The 19,496-nt window shown below is 46.9% G+C and overlaps 1 non-coding gene across 1 annotated transcript; it reads right to left on the reverse strand.

The window, feature by feature from the left end:
* Window positions 1-18,276: 18,276 nt before the first annotated feature.
* LOC145117873 (small nucleolar RNA R71) lies at window positions 18,277-18,382 on the reverse strand. Its single transcript, XR_013712867.1, has one exon. It is a non-coding gene; the product is annotated as a small nucleolar RNA R71 (small nucleolar RNA).
* Window positions 18,383-19,496: the final 1,114 nt, after the last annotated feature.

The raw sequence follows: 19,496 nt of genomic DNA on the forward strand, positions 1-19,496 counted from the left end.
GAGGATAGACGATCTTTTCGATCAACTACAGGGTGCATCTTGGTTTTCCAAGATTGATTTGAGATCAGGATACCACCAGGTCAGGGTGAGGGAGGAAGACGTGGAGAAGACCGCGTTCCGGACTCGTTATGGTCATTACGAGTTCGTGGTGATGCCGTTTGGGCTCACCAACGCGCCAGCAGTGTTCATGGATCTGATGAACCGAGTCTGCAGACCGATGCTCGATCGCTCGGTCATTGTGTTTATAGATGATATCTTGGTGTATTCCAAGACCCGAGAGCAGCATGAGGAGCATCTCAGGGAGCTGTTGGAGGTACTGCGACGAGAACGGCTATACGCCAAGTTCTCGAAGTGTGAGTTTTGGTTGCGAGAGGTTCAGTTTCTAGGACATCTCGTTGACCAGAAGGGGATTTTGGTCGATCCGGCCAAGGTGAAGGCGGTTATGTAGTGGGAGACTCCGAGATCTCCCTCAGACATCAGGAGTTTCCTGGGATTAGCAGGGTATTATCGGAGATTCATTCGTGATTTCTCCAAGATTGACGTACCCCTCACTCGTCTAACGAGGAAGGGGTGGATTTTCGGTGGGGCCCTGAGCAGCAGAGGACGTTCGAGACCCTCCGACAGTGCTTATGCGAGGCACCAATGTTGACACTCCCCGAGGGAGTGGAGGACTTTGTGGTGTACTGTGATGTGTCCATCACAGGCTTGGGGGCAGTCCTCATGCAGAGGGGACGAGTGATAGCCTATGCATCGCGGCAGCTGAAGCCGCATGAGACGAGATACCCTACGCACGATCTTTAGCTGGGAGCAGTGGTATTCGCTCTCAAGATTTGGAGGCACTATCTGTACGGGGTCCGTTGCTCTATATACACGGACCACAAGAGTTTGAGACACATCATGGATCAGCCGAACCTAAACATGAGGCAGCGCAGGTGGCTGGATATGGTCAAGGACTATGATTGCGAGATCCTTTACCATCCTGGTAAAGCGAACGTGGTTGCGGATGCTCTGAGCCGCAAGTCTGCTGGGTCCTCGACCCCAGCCAGGTGTATGAGAATAGCGGTGGATTCCCCGTTGGTGGGTTTAGTCAGGAATGCTCAGGTTGAGGGAATGAGACCGAAAAACTGGAAGTTGGAGAAGAATAAGGGCGAAAGCGCCCGGTTTGTTCAGGATAGCCGCGGGTTGTTGACCCGATACGGTCGAGTTTGGGTTCCGATGTCCGGAGGAGTCCGGCAGACAGTGATGGAGGAGGCTCATAAGTCTCGCTTCTCTATTCATCCGGGAGCCACCAAAATGTACCGTGATCTGAGTTTGAGTTATTGGTGGCCGGGCATGAAGCGAGATATCGCTTGGTTTGTTGAGAGGTGCTTGACCTGTAGGACGGTCAAGGCCGAGCACTAGAGGCCGCATGGTAAGTTGCAGCCCCTGGAGATTCCCATGTGGAAATGGGAACGGATCACGATGGACTTCATCACGAAGTTGCCGAAGACGGCAAAGGGTTTCGATGCTATATGGGTCATTGTGGATCGATTGACCAAGAGTGCCCATTTCCTAGCTATACGGGAGAGTTCATCGGCGGAGAAACTGGCCGACCTGTACGTCCGCGAGGTTGTCTCTCGCCATGGGGTTCCAGTTTCCATAGTTTCCGACCGGGATGTCCGATTTACTTCCCGCTTTTGGCAGAAGTTCCACGAGGAACTAGGCACGAGGTTGCATTTTAGTACAGCGTTCCATCCGCAGACCGATGGGCAGAGTGAGCGGACCATACAGACCCTCGAGGATATCCTGAGGTCGTGCGTCATTGATTTCGGCGGGAGTTGGGATTCCCACCTACCGCTTGTAGAGTTCGCCTACAACAACAGCTATCACTCCAGTATTGGCGCCCCGCCTTTTGAGCTGTTGTATGGGCGGAAGTGTAGGACCCCAGTCTGCTGGGGCGAGATTGGGCACAGGGTGATGGGTCGGACAGAGGTAGTTCTGCAAACTACCGAGATGATACAGCAGATTAGACAGCGACTGCAGACCGCTCAGAGTCGGCAGAAAAACTATACCAACCGACGCCGATCTGAGTTGGAGTTTCAGGTGGGTGACATGGTTCTCCTGAAGGTTTCACCCTGGAAGGGAGTGATCCGCTTCAGGAAGAGGGGAAAATTGGGTCCCCGTTACATTGGGCCGTTCAGGATCGTCGCCAGGGTTGGCAGGGTGGCCTATAGGCTAGAGCTTCCGGAGGAGCTTAGCCGGATCCACATCACATTTCATGTTTCGCAATTGCGAAAATGCGTTATGGACCAGGAGGCAGTGGTATCGTTGGATGACATTCAGGTCGATGAGCGCCTGAACTATGTGGAGAGACCGGTGGCTATTTTGGAAAGGAAGAAGAAGAATCTGTGGAACAAGGAAATACCTTTGGTAAAGGTACAGTGGGAACATCGGAGGGGATCCGAGTGGACATGGGAGCCGGAAGCGGAGATGCGCGAGCATTACCCGGCATTGTTTATTCCAGCAGACTTCGAGGGCGAAGTCTAGTTCAAGTGGGGGAGAGTTGTAACGCCCCGATTCTCAGGTATTGTTAAATAAGATTCAAGGAGTAAAGCTCTACTCGACGAGTTGGTTGGCCTACTCGTCGAGTAGGTGCGGGGTGGGCACGCGTAGTAAGTGACCTACTCGACCAGTCCATATCGGGACTCGGCGAGTAGGAGCTGGCTATTGAAACCCTAAATTCTGGGGTTGCACCCCTATTTAAAGGAGCCTCAGCCTCCTTTGGGGCCTCCTTACAGTTTTTGAGAGCCCTTAAAACCCTAATTCGTGTGTGTGTGCCTTGGTGTGGGTTTGAAGCTTGGAAAGGAGGATCTTGGAGGAAGGAAGCTAAGAGTGCAAAGGAAATTGAAGCAAGGAAGGAGTGGGAAGCAGATTTTACCTCAGCTAGCATCTTTTGGAGGTATCAAAGTGCCATTCTTACTTCCTTTTTCTTCCCTTTTGTTGAGTTCTAGGGTTTTTATGGATTTTGAAGTTGGGATGATGAGTTATGGGCTAGATCTGAAGTTGAAACTTCAGATTTGGACCCTCCTTGGATGATAGAATCATAAAGTTGTTGTATTGGTTGTGATTGAGGTCCCTCTTGGACTTGAAGCTCCATTAAGAACTTAAAATAGACATTTGGAGCCTTTATAACCATGCATACACGTAAAGTTTGCAACTTTACGTGATAAGTATGCCCTAGAAGCTTGGATCTGTGATTTGGAGCCATTGCATGGCTCAAAACAAGTATGTATAGGAAGAGGACTGGATGGACTCGGCGAGTCGCAAGGATGACTCGGCGAGTCACATGAAGATAGTCATGAACTCGGCGAGTTGGATGAACAACTCGGCGAGTCCGATGATGATTGCCATGAACTCGACGAGTTGAAGAACAACTCGGCGAGTTGGAAGAGTTTTCCCTTAGAATACCTGTGCTTGTGTGCCGGTCGAGTTGCAAGGAGGGAATTCGACGGGTGACCTTCCAGTTGAACGAGAGTCGAAGGAACTCAACGAGTCACCCCGATGACTCGGCGAGTGGTTTGTACTTCGAGGGACTCGGCGAGTAGCCAGGGGTACTCGGCGAGTTGAAGTCAACAGGGACTGTTGGCCTTGACTGAGGACTTAGACTTTGACCAAGAACTGAATGGTGGGTTATGGAGTACCTTATAAGGTTAAGGACTTATGGGTATGTGGTATTATGGTCATAGGTGGTGGAGCCTGTGTCAAGTGATCCGAGAGTTGGAGTTTATCTTCCGAGCCGACATCTGCAAGGTGAGTTATCCTCACTATATCGATAGGGTCTACGGCACCAAGGCCGGCCCTTTATGATTTACATCCTGTCTTAGGATGGTTGTTATGTTATTGCTATGTTGGATTACATCCTGGCTTAGGATGGTTACTATTCTAGAGATCGGTAGGATCGGTTGTTATGATATGCTATACATATATTTGATCTGCTAGATCGGAATCAGGATAGATAGTATGTTATGCTTTATGATCCGTGGGGATTGGTATGCTAGTGACCTGTTAGGTCGAACTCTAGTTACGAGAGGATTCTATGGTTGAGGACCAGTGTGACAGATATGTTGATGCTTTATATGCAGTATATGATAGTTATGTGTACATGGTTATTTGTTGGTTGGGTTGAGGCGGTCCTGCTTTGTGCTGTAGGCCAACATACCCTATGAGCGGTCCGGGGAGACTGCAGGCCACGAGGCGGACCAGTCGTGCCGAAGGCTCGGGATAGATTCAGATAGACTGCAGGCCCAGTAGGGCGGCCCAGTGATAGATTCAGATAGACTGTAGGCCCAGTAGGGCGGTCCAGTTAGGTCGATGGCCCAGTATGTTTGGACAGATTCAGATAGACTGTAGGCCCAGTAGGGCGGTCCAGTCAGGCCAATGGCCCAGTATGCATGATTGATTGATTGCTTGTTATTGATATGGTATTGACAGTGTGGTATTGGTATTTTGGGGATAGCTCACTAAGCCTCGGGCTTACAGTTTTCAGTTATTGTTTCAGGTACTTCAGGAGATCGTGGCAAGGCGAAGGCATGACCGTACCGCTCCTCATCCTTATGTTATGATTTTGGGACACTTTGATGACTATTGATTTGAAAACCTTGTAAACAATACTATTTGACTTTTATTTGTGATTTAAAAAGTTTGAATTTGGCATGAAATTTATGGATGTTACATCTGGGGTGCCTGACTACCCAGGTCAAGCCGTTCTGGGGTGCTTGACTTACCTGTCGGTCCTCACGACCGACACCCAAGGACTATTTCACCTCCTACTACTACCACATAATATCATAGCATAAACATACTGTCAGATAATTCTGGGGTGCCCGACCTACCCTTCGGTCCTAACGACCGAACTTTGGGGACTATTCTCCCCCTACTACCACTATCACATATAACATACCATGCTAGCACATAAACATATCAGGTAGTAGCAAACCTAGATGAATATCACAAACACAATCATCTAACATACAACTCCTACTGGTGGGCCGGCATTGTGGCCCTAGACCCACCGCTACTGGAAGGTAACTCACATCGCGTTCGTGTAGTGTCTGCACTGATCTCGATGTGGAAATCAACTCTCCCCGACTCCTCTATCCCTACACGACAACGCTTCTAAATTATCAAATCATACTTATAACCCTTACAAGGTTCACTCAATCCCAGTCAACGTCCAAGTCAAATCCATGGTCAAAGTCAACTTTTGGTTAAAGTCAACATCTGGTTGACTCGACTCGCCAAGTTGTCCCGCCAACTCGTCGAGTCCCCATAGCCACAATATGTCTTAATCTCGTCCCCACCCATCGAGTCTAGCAAGAGCTCGACGATTTGCCTTCAACAACACATCAGACAAATCTTAAACCGACTCACCGAGTTCGTTCCTGAACTCGCCGAGTTCATCTTCATCCATAAGAAGATGCTCAGTCTTTGACTCGCCGAGTTCCCTTTAAACTCGTCGAGTCTGTCTTCATAATTTGGGACATTGTATTGGACTCGCCGAGTTTGTTCATACACTCGTTGAGTCCCATGAGTTCCAGGTCCAAAACAAACCCCTATCAGGCTGAGTGTTCCTCCCACTCAACTAAAACCATTTCCAGGAGACACTTTGGGGGAAAAAGCGTCCCGACTCGCCAAGTCACCCAAGTGACTCGCCGAGTCCCTCTTTGTCCAACACTATACAGTCGATTATAATGGGTCTTAACGCGTCAAAACCATAGATCTGTCCTCCTACGGTCCATTTTATACGTAAAGCTTCAAACTTGATGCACATGCATGGGGCCTTTGGCTCAAAAAGCCATAAAAAGGGGATTATATGATGCATGGGTCTCCCATGGCCATAAAGTTGGCACCTTTATGCCATGGGAACCCTTAATGGCTCCAGATCTGAAGTCTTAATCCCAAAATCGTGGGTGCATCCAAGTATGGCTCCAAAATGGCTTCCAAAATCCCTAAGTTACTCCAAAAGAGTATCTAATGAAAGAAGAAGCAAGGTCTGGACTTTTTACCTTCTATAAACAGGAAATGAAGCAAAATCTACGGATCTCCTTGCTCCTTCTGAAATCCCAAGCTCCTTCTTCTTCTCTTCAACCTTCTAACTTGCACAAAATGGCACAACAAGCTCAAGAATCACTCAAAAAGGGTTTAGGGTTTCGATCTAGGGTTTCTCTGAGTTGGGAGGGTGATGGAGGCTGGTTTGGGACGAGATAAAGTGTTTAAATAGGGTGCAAACCCTAAATATTAGGGTTTTGTCTAGACAGCTCCTACTCGTCGAGTCGGTCTTCCGACTCGTCGAGTAGGTCACTTAAACCCCCGATTCAACAGTCGAGTCTACTCGACGAGTTGGGCCTCCACTTATTTTAGACTTGGTCCTCGAAGTCTGCTCCTGATTCTGGAAAAAGCTCGGGGTAGTGCTCCCTCATCTCATCCTCTGGCTCCCAAGTCCATTCCGATCCCTTGCGGTGCTGCCATTGCACCTTCACCAGCTCCACTCTCTTGTCCCTCAGGTCCTTCGACTTCCTGTCGAGGATCGCTACTGGTCGCTCGATGTAATTCAGGTTGTCATCCACCTGAACATCCTCCAAGGGTACCACTGCCGAGTCGTCCACCAGGCACTTCCGTAACTGGGAGACGTGAAACATACTATGAATCTAACTGAGTTCGGCTGGCAGGTCCAGCCTATATGGCACCTTGCCCACCCGGGCTACAACCTTGAAAGGTCCAATGTACCTGGGGCCCAACTTGCCCCGCCTCCTTAATCGGATAACGCCTTTCCAAGGCGACACCTTCAGGAGGACCATATCCCCGACCTGGAACTCCAGGTCTGATCGGTGCTTGTCGGCGTAACTTTTATGCCGACTCTGAGCAGTCTGAAGCCTGCTCCTAACCTGCTGAATCCTCTCTGTCGTCTTGAGCACCACTTCGGTGCTCCCCATAACCCTCTGTCCGACTTCGCCCCAATATATCGGGGTCCTGCACTTCCTCCCGTACAACATCTCGAAGGGAGGACGATCGATACTCGTGTGATAGCTATTGTTGTAGGAGAACTCAGCTAATGGAAGGTAGGTATCCCATCTACCACCGAAGTCTAGAATGCAGGCCCACACCATATCCTCCAAAGTCTGGATGGTCCGCTCACTCTGACCATCCGTCTGCGGGTGGAACGATGTGCTGAAGTGCAGACGAGTACCCAACTCGTCATGAAACTTCATCCAGAACCTGGAAGTAAACCGCACATCTCGGTCCGAAATCACGGAGACTGGCACTCCGTGTCGAGACACAACCTCTTAGATGTAGATATCAGCCAACTTCTCGGCCGAGATGCTCTCCTGGATTGGTATAAAGTGAGCACTCTTGGTCAACCGATCCACGATGACCCAAATCGAATCCAGTCCCCATGCAGTCCTGGGAAGCTTGGTGATGAAATCCATAGTAATATCTTCCCGTTTCCACATGGGAATGTCTAACGGCTGCATCTTGCCGTGTGGCCTCTGGTGCTCGGCCTTGACCTTCCTGCAGGTCAAGCATCGCTCTACGTACCAGGCGACGTCCCGCTTCATGTAGGGCCACCAGTAATCGGGCCGAAGATCCTTGTACATCTTCGTTGCCCCGGGATGAATCGAGAATCGGGATTTGTGCGCCTCCTCCATCAGAACCTGGCGCACACCCCCATGCTAGGGTACCCACACCCTGTGGTGCAGCGTCAATAACCCATGGCTATCATAGTCGAAGTAGGAAATCTGTCCCACAATACGCTCGCTCTTCTGATGTTCCTCCTTCATAGCCTCCTGTTGGGCCTCTTGGATCTGCTCCAAAAGAGGAGTCACCACCGGCATCCTCATGCAGATGTCTCTGACCGGCGCTACCTTGCGGCTAAGCGCGTCGGCCACGACATTGGCCTTCCCCGGGTGGTAAAGGATCTCGCAATCATAATCCTTCACCACATCTAACCACTGACGCTGCCTCATGTTCAGGTTTGGCTGATCCATGAGGTACCTCAAACTCTTGTGGTCCGTGTAGATGGTATAACGGACCCCATAGAGGTAGTGTCGCCAAATCTTGAGGGCGAAGACGACCGCCCCCAACTCCAAATCATGTGTCGGGTAGTTCGCTTCATGAGGCTTCAACTGCCTCGAAGCGTAAGCGATAACGTGCCCTCTCTGCATCAATACCGCGCCCAACCCTAAGATGGACGCATCACAATATACCACAAAGTCCTCCACGCCCTCGGACAGGGCGAGAATCGGCGCCTCGCACAGTCTCTGTCTCAACATCTCAAATGTTGACTGCTACTCAGGCCCCCAGCGAAAGACAACGGCTTTCTTCGTCAGCCGGGTCAAGGGTACGACTATTTTGGAGAAGTCCTAAATGAATCTCCGATAATGGCCTGCCAGTCTGAGGAAACTCCGAATCTCAGATGGAGACTTCGGAACCTCCCATCTCATCACGACCTCTACTTTGGCCGGATCGACCAATATCCCGTTCTGGTTGACAAGGTGTCCATGAAACTGCACCTCGAGCAACCAGAACTCGCACTTGGAGAACTTGGCATACAAGCTCTCCCTCCTTAGGGTATCTAACACCTCTCGCAAGTGCTCCTCATGCTGCTCCTGCATCTTGGAGTAAACCAAGATGTCATCAATGAAAACTATCACAGACCGATCTAGCATCGGTCTGCACACACGGTTCATGAGGTCCATGAACGCGGCAGGAGCATTGGTGAGCCCGAAGGGCATCACCACGAACTCGTAGTGGCCATACCGAGTTCGAAAAGTAGTCTTCTGTACATCCTCCTCTCTGACCCTCATCTGGTGGTATCCTGACCGCAAATCTATCTTGGAAAACCAAGACGCTCCCTGAATCTGGTCGAACAAATCATCTATCCTCGGGAGTGGGTAACGGTTCTTCACCGTTACATTGTTTAGCTCCCGGTAATCTATGCACATGCAATGCGACCCGTCCTTCTTCTTGACAAATAGGATCGGGGCTCCCCAAGGTGAAATACTCGGCCTGATAAATCCCTTGTCTAACAGCTCCTGCAACTGCGTAGACAACTCCTGCATCTCGGGAGGATCCAACCGATATGGTGCCTTGGCTATCGGAGCCGCACCAGGGACTAGGTCGATCCTGAACTCTACCTGTTGCTCCGGAGGTATCCCAGGCAGCTCCTCTGGGAATACATCCGCGTAATCTTGCACCACTAGAACATCTGTCACCGTCGTCTTACTCGCCTCCCGGGTATCCATAACATAGGCGACATACCCAGCGCAGCCCTGCTGAAGATAGTGCCTAGCCCTCGCTGCTGAACATAGTGTTGTTCCGTGCTGTGGCCTCTCTCCCTGAATCACCAACTCTCCCCCACTCGGGGTCCTGATCCGAACCAACTGTTGCGCGCAGTCAATCACTGCCCCGTTAGGGCTCAACCAATCCATGCCTATAATCACCTTGTTCCCACGTAACGGAATGGGAACCAAGTCTACCAAATAACGCTCCTCGAACAACCTCAAAACACAGTCCCTGAAAACCTCTGACGCTCGCACTAATCGATCATCCACAATCTCGACCTCTAGAGAGCAATCCAACATGCCCGAAGACTCGGGAACCTCTTGCTAAGCGCAAGAGAGACAAATGATCGGGTAGCACCCGAATCAAACAACACCTGAAATGGGATACCGTTCACATGGAACGATCCTAAACAAGACATATCATATGGCACATCAAAATCATAAGCAATATAAAATAAAAGCTAGGGAGGAGAAATCTTACCTGTTACCACATCGGGTGCAGCACGTGCCTCCTCGGTAGTCAACTGGAAGGCTCGGATCCTCACCACTGGAGCCTCTTTCTTGCCCTGCCGGCCATCAGTAATCCGCAGGGTCGCTGGAGCTGGCGCCTTCACTGGCACTGCTGCTGTTAACTGAGGGCAATTGGCCTTTTTATGGCCTCACTGGTTGTAGTGGAAACACAGCAACTCTGATGTCTGGAAAGTGGGCGCAGGGGCGGTACAATCCCTACTGAAGTGCCCCGTCTTGCCGCACTTGTAGCAGCCCGATGATCCCATCCTATAAACCCCCTCATGAACCCTGCCGCATTTCCTGCAGCGGCCCTGTCCCGACTGGCCCTTCGGCCTAGTGTCTGCTCCCTTGGACTTCTTCCCCGAAGCCCCAATAACATGTCCCTCCTCCGCCTTCCTCTTCCTGATGTGCTCCAAGTCTATCTCTCTCTCCCTCCCCCTGGCAATCATGGAATCCAGGGTCGGACATGCTGAGAATCTGACATGCGCCCGAATATCAGCTCTCAACATGTCGTGATAGCGGGTCCTCTGCATATCCTCATCTCCCGCATACTGGGGCACCAACAATGCCCTCTCCCGGAACTTGGGGGTAATCTCCGCAACCGTCTCTGTCGTCTGCCTCATATCAAGGAAATATCTGGCCAACTGCTAAAGCTCCACAACTGGCGCAAAATTAGCCCTGAACCTGGTCATAAAGTCCGACCAAGTCATAGCCTCAATAGTCGAGGCCCCCAACAAGTCACCAACCGACTCCCACCAATCCCTGGTCCTATCTCTCAAACAACCTGCGGCATATCGCACCTTCGACCCCTCAGGGCAGAAGCTCGTCAACTGTGCAGACTCAATGTTTGCAATCCATCTTCGGGCTGCGATGGGGTCCTTAGCCCCATGAAAATCCGACGCACCACTACCCCTGAATTCCTTGAAGGACAGTGTGCGTGATCCTGACTGACTGAGTGCCATATTGCTCCTGAATGCCCTGAGGCGATCCTCCATCAGCTCAATGATCCCTTCCTTGATCGACCCGAAAATCACCGGGGTCGACTCAAGGATACCTCTCGTGATCTCAGACGCGATGAACTTGCATAGTCCCTCATCCACTGGCTCGGAACCTGCCCCCGAGCCCGATCCTGAACCGGATCCTGATCCTGAACCTCCCCCTCCATGACGTGTGATCATCACCATTCTGAAACATAACACATAATTGTCAGATTCATACATAAACCTCTAGAGGTTTCATACACTCTACAAGTTTCCTGGTTCCACCTCGGCCCTCCTTGACTCGAGTACGGATCCTATGCTTTCAGTAGTACGGGCCCATACTACCTTCCACATCTATCCATACTTTCCTCAAGGATTGATTTGACTTCGCCAACTCCCTTCTACTATTGTTGCACTCTTTTCCAATCTCGTCCTAGGCTTACCCTAGGGTAACTCTCCGACCTACTCTCCGCCATCAGCTGCATAAGGAACCACTGCTACCTTTACCTAGCTAGCTTGCGAATACCATTACATATTACTAAGACCAGATAATTCTTCGAATGAAAGGTCCTACCCCACAACGGTTGGACTCAAACAAGAGCTGCGCAGTAGGGCTAGACCTAACCTTCTGGAATTATTTCGTCCTCGCAATATGTAACTTAACATATTCATTTACTAGTTAGCTAAAGATAACTAGGACTCCCGAAGCACAAAGCAATAGCATTCGGGCATTGAGTAACCCAATCCAATCATACTCTATCCAAGCTATCATATAACTGACTAATCAGTAACATTTTGCAGCTCAAAAACACATATAGCAGGCATATCAGGCATCTTCCTAGATCCTTAGCCCTAATCTAGCATGCATTTCTCATACATATATAGTAAGCATATAAGGCATCCTTCCTAGATCCTCTAGCCCTAATCTAGCATGCGGTTCTCATAATCATATCATATCATAACATAACATGTATGGGTATCTTAGGGAAAACTTACTTGAGCACGAACAGTCGCGCACATCACACATCTTGTTCTTTTTCAAAGTTCCTTTTTCTCTTTTCAAACTCCTTTTCATAAAATGGTTTTCTTTTTGAAAATTTTCCTATCAAGTCCTCAGTTTGAGTTCAGACACACTCGAGAGTGTATCCGAATCCCTCAAACTAAGACTCTGATACCAACTTGTAACATACCAAATTTCAAGACCAAAAATTTCATTTTTAATTAAGTAATCATGTAAAATCATTTATCAAACATTGCAAATATTATATTAATTCATAAAACCATTATGTCGTGTCTCAAAAACTTATCATCGGATAATAATAATAATAATCAGAGTACAATCCCAGAAACTCAATGCGGAAATCATGCGTGAGTGTGATGTGCCGCTACCGCGCTGGCTCCTTCCCCTTCGCTGAAGAGGTACTTGAAACAAAACTGAAAACTGTAAGCACGAAGCTTAGTGACTTCCCCCATCATACCACATACCATACAATAACATACTGTCAGGCAATTCCGGGGTGCCTGACTACCCAGGTCAAGCCATTCTAGGGTGCTTGACTTACCCGTCGGTCTATTTCGCCCGACTACCGGTGACTATTTCACCCCCTACCGCTACCATGTAATAATATAACACATATACTGCCAGGCAATTCTGGGGTGCCTGACTACCCAGGTCAAGCCGTTCTGGGGTGCTTGACTTACCCGTCGGTCCTCACGACCGACAACCGAGGACTATTTCACCTCCTACTACTACCACATAATATCATAGCATAAACATACTGTCAAACAATTCTGGGGTGCCCGACCTACCCTTCGGTCCTAACGACCGAACTTGGGGACTATTCTCCCCTACTACCACTATCACATATAACATACCATGCTAGCACATAAACATATCAAGTAGTAGCAAACCTAGATGAATATCACAAAGACAATCATCTAGCATACAACTCCTACTGGTGGGCCGGCATTGTGGCCGTAGACCCACTGCTACTGGAAGGTAACTCACATCGCGGTCGTGTAGTGTCTGTACTGATCTCGATGTGGAAATCGACTCTCCCCGACTCCTCTGTCCCTACATGACAACTCTTCTAAATTATCAACTCATACTCATAACCCTTACAAAGGTCACTCAATCCCATTCAACGTCCAAGTCAAATCCATGGTCAAAGTCAACTTTTGGTTAAAGTCAACATCTGGTTGACTCGACTCACCGAGTTGTCCTGCCAACTCGTCGAGTCCCCATAGCCACAATATGTCTTAATCCCGTCCCCACCCGTCGAGTCTAGCAAGAGCTCGACGAGTTCGCCTTCAACAACACATCGGACAAATCTTCAACCGACTCGCCGAGTTCGTTCCTGAACTCGCCGAGTTCATCTTCATCCATAAGAAGATGATCAGTCTTTGACTAACCGAGTTCCCTTTGAACACGCCGAGTCCGTCTTCATAATTTGGGAGATTGCCTTGGACTCGCCGAGTATGTTCATACACTCGTTGAGTCCCATGAGTTCCAGGTCCAAAACAAACCCCTATCAGGCTGAGTGTTCCTCCCACTCAACTAAAACCATTTCCAGGAGACACTTTCGGGGAAAAAGCGTCCCGACTCGCCGAGTCAACCAAGTGACTCGCCGAGTCCCTCTTTGTCCAACACTATACAGTCGATTATAATGGGTTTTAACGCGTCAAAACCATAGATCTGTCCTCCTAGGGTCCATTTTATACGTAAATCTTCAAACTTGATGCACATGCATGGGGCCTTTGGCTCAAAAAGCCATCAAAAGGGGTTTATATGATGCATGGGTCTCCCATGGCCATAAAGTTGGCACCTTTATGCCATGGGAACCCTTAATGGCTCCAGATCTGAAGTCTTAATCCCAAAATCGTGGTTGCATCTGATATATGCATATTTAGCTATATATTTAGTATAGATTTTTATTATTTATTAGCTAATTATTTTCAAATTATGAAAAAAAAGGTACTTAATAGTGTTCAAATTGTATTTTCAGTCCAAAAGATATGCTCGGAAGCAAAAAGGAAGCAGGAGAGGCGATCGGAAGCTCGGGAACTAAAGAGAGAAGAAAAGAGTCAAATTCTGAAGCTACTCGGCGAGTAGGGACGTCTACTCGACGAGTGTCCACGAAGGTTCGCGAAGCAATATGCAAAGTCCTTGTCGCGTACCAATTCTACGAAGGGACTCGGCGAGTCGGTTATCTACTAGACGAGTAGACCCTGTTTTCCGAAAATTATAAATAGGAGTCACAATCCCGAATTGAGGAGCTCTGGAAAAACCCTTGAAGGTTAGGTTGCGATTAAGGCACTACTGGAACCCTAGAAACTCGAAGATCAAGTCTAAGCATTCAATTTTGGGAATATTAAAGGCAATTCAAGTGTATTCTTACTTAACCTTTGATTGAATCATGTTTAAACTTATGAATTTCGTTTTTGAGTTGATTGTTACTGCAATTATGAACTAAAACGTTTTTCTTCTGTTTAGGGTTGATGATTTTGTGAATATGGATTGATTTTATGGTTAGGATTAATTTAATTTGGTGATATTGTTTTGTTAAGCTTGTTAAAAAACCTTATGCATTAACCATAACTAGTTTCTGTTAATTGACAAGTAGTTAAGCTGCATGAACATCTCTTAATTTCTTACCTCATGTGATTTATTTGACAAAATAGTTATATGCCTAGGAATAGAGAATGTGAAACTAGGATTAATTAGAAAATAGGTAAATTGATGTGTGAGCTTGTGTGATAATCCATCAACAAGAGGTTAAGTGAATTATTAATTTAATTAACCATTACAAGTCTTACTTAACCCGAATTAATTAACTAGGGAACTTATTAATTTAGACAACTGGCCATTGCTTGAATTAATCTGTTTTCTAAGGATTAGCAATAACGAACGTGAACCTAATCATCCAAATCGGTAGCCAATGAAAAGTTAATCCGATATATGTACCATAAAATCAACCATAGGATCAAATTATTCGAACCTAAACAGAAGTCCTCTTTATTATTAAATTTAGTTGCATTTTAATTATTTATCTGTTAAGTGTTAGTTAAGTTTTAGTTAAGTTTCTAGTCTTGCAAAACTAGAGAAAACCCTTCTATTTTACTATTTTTTTTTAGATAATTCTAGTAGTTAGATTAATTTCCGTTCCCTGAGTTCGATACCCTGCTTGCTAAATTATACCACAAATTGACAGGTCCACTGCCTTTTGTGTGTAAAATTCATAATTAAAAAGTAGGATAAAACTAGTTAGTTTTACACACATCAAGTTTTTGGCGCCGTTGTCGGGGAACGGTTCAAAAATTAATTCTAATTTCTAGTATTATCGATCCTTTGTGTGAGATCCATCTTGCACAAAGTTACTTATTTAGTAAATTAGTTATTAGGATAAGTTTTAAGTTTTTTTTTGTGTAACGTCCCAATTTTCAAGGCTAAAAATTTCATTTTTAATTAAGTAACATGTAAAATCATTTATCAAACATTACTAATATTATATTAATTCATAAAATCGGTACATCGTGTCTCAAAAACATATCATCGGATAATAATAATATCAGAGTACAATCCCAGAAAACTCAATGCAGAAATCATGCGTGAGTGTGATGTGCTGCTACCGCGCCGGCTCCTTCCCCTTCGCTGAAGAGGTACCTGAAACAAAACTGAAAATTGTAAGCATGAAGCTTAGTGAGTTCCCCCATCACACCACATACCATACAATAACATACTGTCAGGCAATTCTGGGGTGCCTGACTACCCAGGTCAAGCCATTCTGGGGTGCTTGACTTACCCAGGTCAATCCATTCTGGGGTGCTTGACTTACCCGTCGGTCTATTTCGCCCGACTACCGGGGACTATTTCACCCCCTACCGCAACCACGTAATAATATAACACATATACTGTCAGGCAATTCTGGGGTGCCTGACTACCCAGGTCAACCCGTTCTAGGGTGCTTGACTTACCCGTCGGTCCTCACGACCGACACCCGATGACTATTTCACCTCCTACTACTACCACATAATATCATAGCATAAACATACTGTCAGGCAATTCTGGGGTGCCCGACCTACCCTTCGGTCCTAACGACCGAACTTAGGGATTATTCTCCCCCCACTACCACTATCACATATAACATATCATGCTAGCACATAAACATATCAGGTAGTAGCAAACCTAGATGATTATCACAAAGACAATCATCTAACATACAACTCCTACTGGTGGGCCGGCATTGTGGCCATAGACCCTCCGCTACTAGAAGGCAACTCACCTCGCGGTCACGTAGTGTCTGCACTGATCTCGATGTGGAAATTGACTCTCCCCGACTCCTCTGTCCCTACCCGACAACTCTTCTAAATTATCAACTCATACTTATAACCCTTACAAGGGTCACTGAATCCCAGTCAACGTCCAAGTCAAATCCATGGTCAAAGTCAACATCTGGTTGACTCGACTCGCCGAGTTATCCCGCCAACTCGTCGAGTCCCCATAGCCACAATATGTCTTAAACCCGTCGAGTCTAGCAAGAGCTCGACGAGTTCGCCTTCAACAACACATCGGACAAATCTTCAACCGACTCACCGAGTTCGTTCTTGAACTCGCCGCGTTCATCTTCATCCATAAGAATCTGTCCAGTCTATCACTCGCCGAGTTGTATGAACAACTCGTCGAGTCCATCTTCAAAGATTGGGAGATTGGCTTGGACTCACCGAGTTTGCTCAACCACTCGTCGAGTCCCATGATTCCCAGGTCCCTTAAGGGCCTAAACAACTGAGGGACCTTCCACACTATCATCTGGTCCATCAACAGAAAGGATTTGGTGGTCATTACACCCTGACTCGCCGAGTCCCAAGAACGACTCGTCGAGTCCATCCTTGACCATTACTGTACAGTCGATTTAAATGGGTCTTAACACACCAAAACCATAGATCTGGCCTCCTAATGTCCATTTTACACGTAAAGTTCCAAACTTGATGCACATACATGGGGTCTTTGGCTCAAAAAGCCAAAAAAGGTGATCTACAAGATGCATGGGGTGTTTATGGCAACAAAGTGGGCACCTTTATGCCATAAAGACCCCCAATAGCCCTAGATCAGAAGCACAACACTCACTTCTTATACTCAATCCCGAATACATCCTCACTAGGGCTTAGAAAGATGTAGAAAAAGGTCCAAAATCAAGATCTAGACAATGAGTAGACAAGGTTTCAGCTTTATACCTCTAACAAGATGGAAATAAGCTCAGAACTTTGGATCCTCTTGTTTCCCCTTGGTCTCACAAGCCTCCTTCTTCTCTTCAAGCTTCAGTCACACAAAGTAACACCACAAGGCTCAAGAACACACTAAAAACGACTAGGGTTTCGAATTAGGGTTTGCTCTGGACGATGGGGGCTGAGTTGAGGGGTTATAATGTGTTTAAATATGGTGCAAACCCTCAATTTAGGGTTTTGTCCAGACATCTCCTACTCGTCGAGTCGGTCTTCCGAATCGTCGAGTAGGTCACTTAAACCCCCAATCCAACAGTCGAGTCTACTCGACGAGTTGGGCCTCCAACTCGCCGAGTCCCAGAGTAAATTGCAACATTTCAATGAAATTAAATACGTACCAGGAATCGGGTGCTACATTTTGTTTTAGGACTTTTGGTTAAATTTTTCTGTTTTAGCCTTGAACTCGCCGAGTGCACTCGAAGCTACTCGGCGAGTCCATAGCTGATTTCCAGTTTCATTTTTAGTTTATTTTTGTTCTTTTTACGTGTGTTTTCTGTTTTGTTTGCAGTTCGTTTATGAACAGAGGAGGAGGTACACCTTTGATTCCACCACTTGAAGACCCGGAAGCAACTTTGAAGAAAAACAAAGGCAAAACCGTAAGAGAAACAGCAACATCGAAGAATTCACCGTTGAAGAATCTCAAATCTGTTTTTAGTAAGAAAAAGGACAAGAAAGTGGGAGAATCCAGCATCTTTTCAGAGGCGGACGAAGACCCGAAGAAGGACGATATCGAGTACGAATCCGAAAAAGAAGAAACCGAATCTGAAGGAGGAAGCGACATAGAGGGCGAACTAGCTAACACCATGGCTAACATTGATGAAGTTCCCATGGGTGAATGGAAGAAAAGGATGTGTGATGACACCGGCCCGGGACTCGTACAACCCGCGATTCCTACAACTGCCACCTTTGAACTTAAGGGCCACATACTTGCTCAGCTTAAGGAAATCCCATTCTACGGGAAGGATCATGAAGACGCACACAAGCATCTTGACGAGGTCAATGACATAGCCGACTACATCAATGTCCCTAATGTGGCTCGCGACACTGTTTTGCTACGTATGCTACCAGTCACATTCAAGGGAGCCGCGAAAGATTGGCTGAAATCACTCCCTCCAGGATCCATCACTACTTGGATTAAAATGAAAGAAGAATTTATAGACCAATTTTTCCCTCCATCAAAGATAGCCAAATTGAAGAAAGCCATTGCCAATTTTGAACAACAAGCTGGGAGTCACTTTATGAAGCATGGGAAAGATACAAGGGTTTACTAAGGAATTGCCCACATCATGATCTAAACAGCCAACAAGAAGTCTCCATTTTCTATGATGGAGTAAATGTGACAACCAGGCAACTCCTTGACTCGCAAGGACCACTCACAAAGAAACCACCCCCAGTGATAAAGGCTCTAATTGAAGAATTCTCTAAGCACTCTAGAGAATATCACAACCCAAGGAATGACTTGACTCGAGGGGCGGTGAATTCTATTACGGATGACATGGCAGCAATGATGGCAAAATTGGAAAGCATGGACCGAAGGATGACTAAGATGGACCAATCCATCCATGCCATAAGAGTGGGATGTGAAAATTATAGAGGCCCCCACCTTACTAAAGATTGTGACCTTGATGAGAACGGGAACCGGAAAGTGCAAGTGTGCTATTCAAGTGGTGATAGGTATGATGACAATTGGCGAAAACCCAAGAAAGAACGGCTACCATATGAAGAGTATAAAAAGACAAGGGAGGAAAAATATAAGCAAAAAGAAAGAGGCTTTTATCAAAAGGAGGAACCGGTGTATGAAAAGAAATCAGATTTGGAAGACATGCTTACAAGATTCGTGGCCGCGTCTAAGAAAAGACATAATGGTACCGATGCGGCAATCAAAGATCAACAAAATATGTTGAGAGAGCACCAAATCATGATGAAAGATCAACAAGCTCTGCTTAGGAATCAGCAAGCATCTATTCTCAACATAGAAAAACAGTTGGGCCAACTTGCACAACAAGTGAACGAAAGACGACCGGGTGGACTTCCTAGTAATACCGAAAGTAACCCAAAAGGTGCACATATAAATATCGTGACAACTAGGAGTGGGAAGATTATAACTCCTCTGGCCTTATTCAGCAAGAAGATCCTAAGCTGGTTCAAGAGGAAGAAGCAGAACATAAAGAATCACAAATTTCCGACCCGACTCGCCGAGTCGAAGTTACGGACTCGACGAGTCCCCCACCTGAACAGAAAAACAAGCCTCCTCTCAAGCCATATCAGCCTCCACTACCATTTCCAGCTTGAGCTAGACAAGAAAAGAATGATGTTGACTACCATAAGTTTCTGGAACACATAAAGGCTCTTCAAATTAATATGCCATTCATAGAAGCGGTAGCACAAATGCCTAAATACGCCAAAT

Source organism: Lactuca virosa, chromosome 5 (assembly GCF_052849685.1).
Source record: "Lactuca virosa cultivar CGN04683 chromosome 5, Lactuca_virosa_CGN04683_v6, whole genome shotgun sequence".
Classification (NCBI taxonomy): Eukaryota; Viridiplantae; Streptophyta; class Magnoliopsida; order Asterales; family Asteraceae; genus Lactuca; species Lactuca virosa.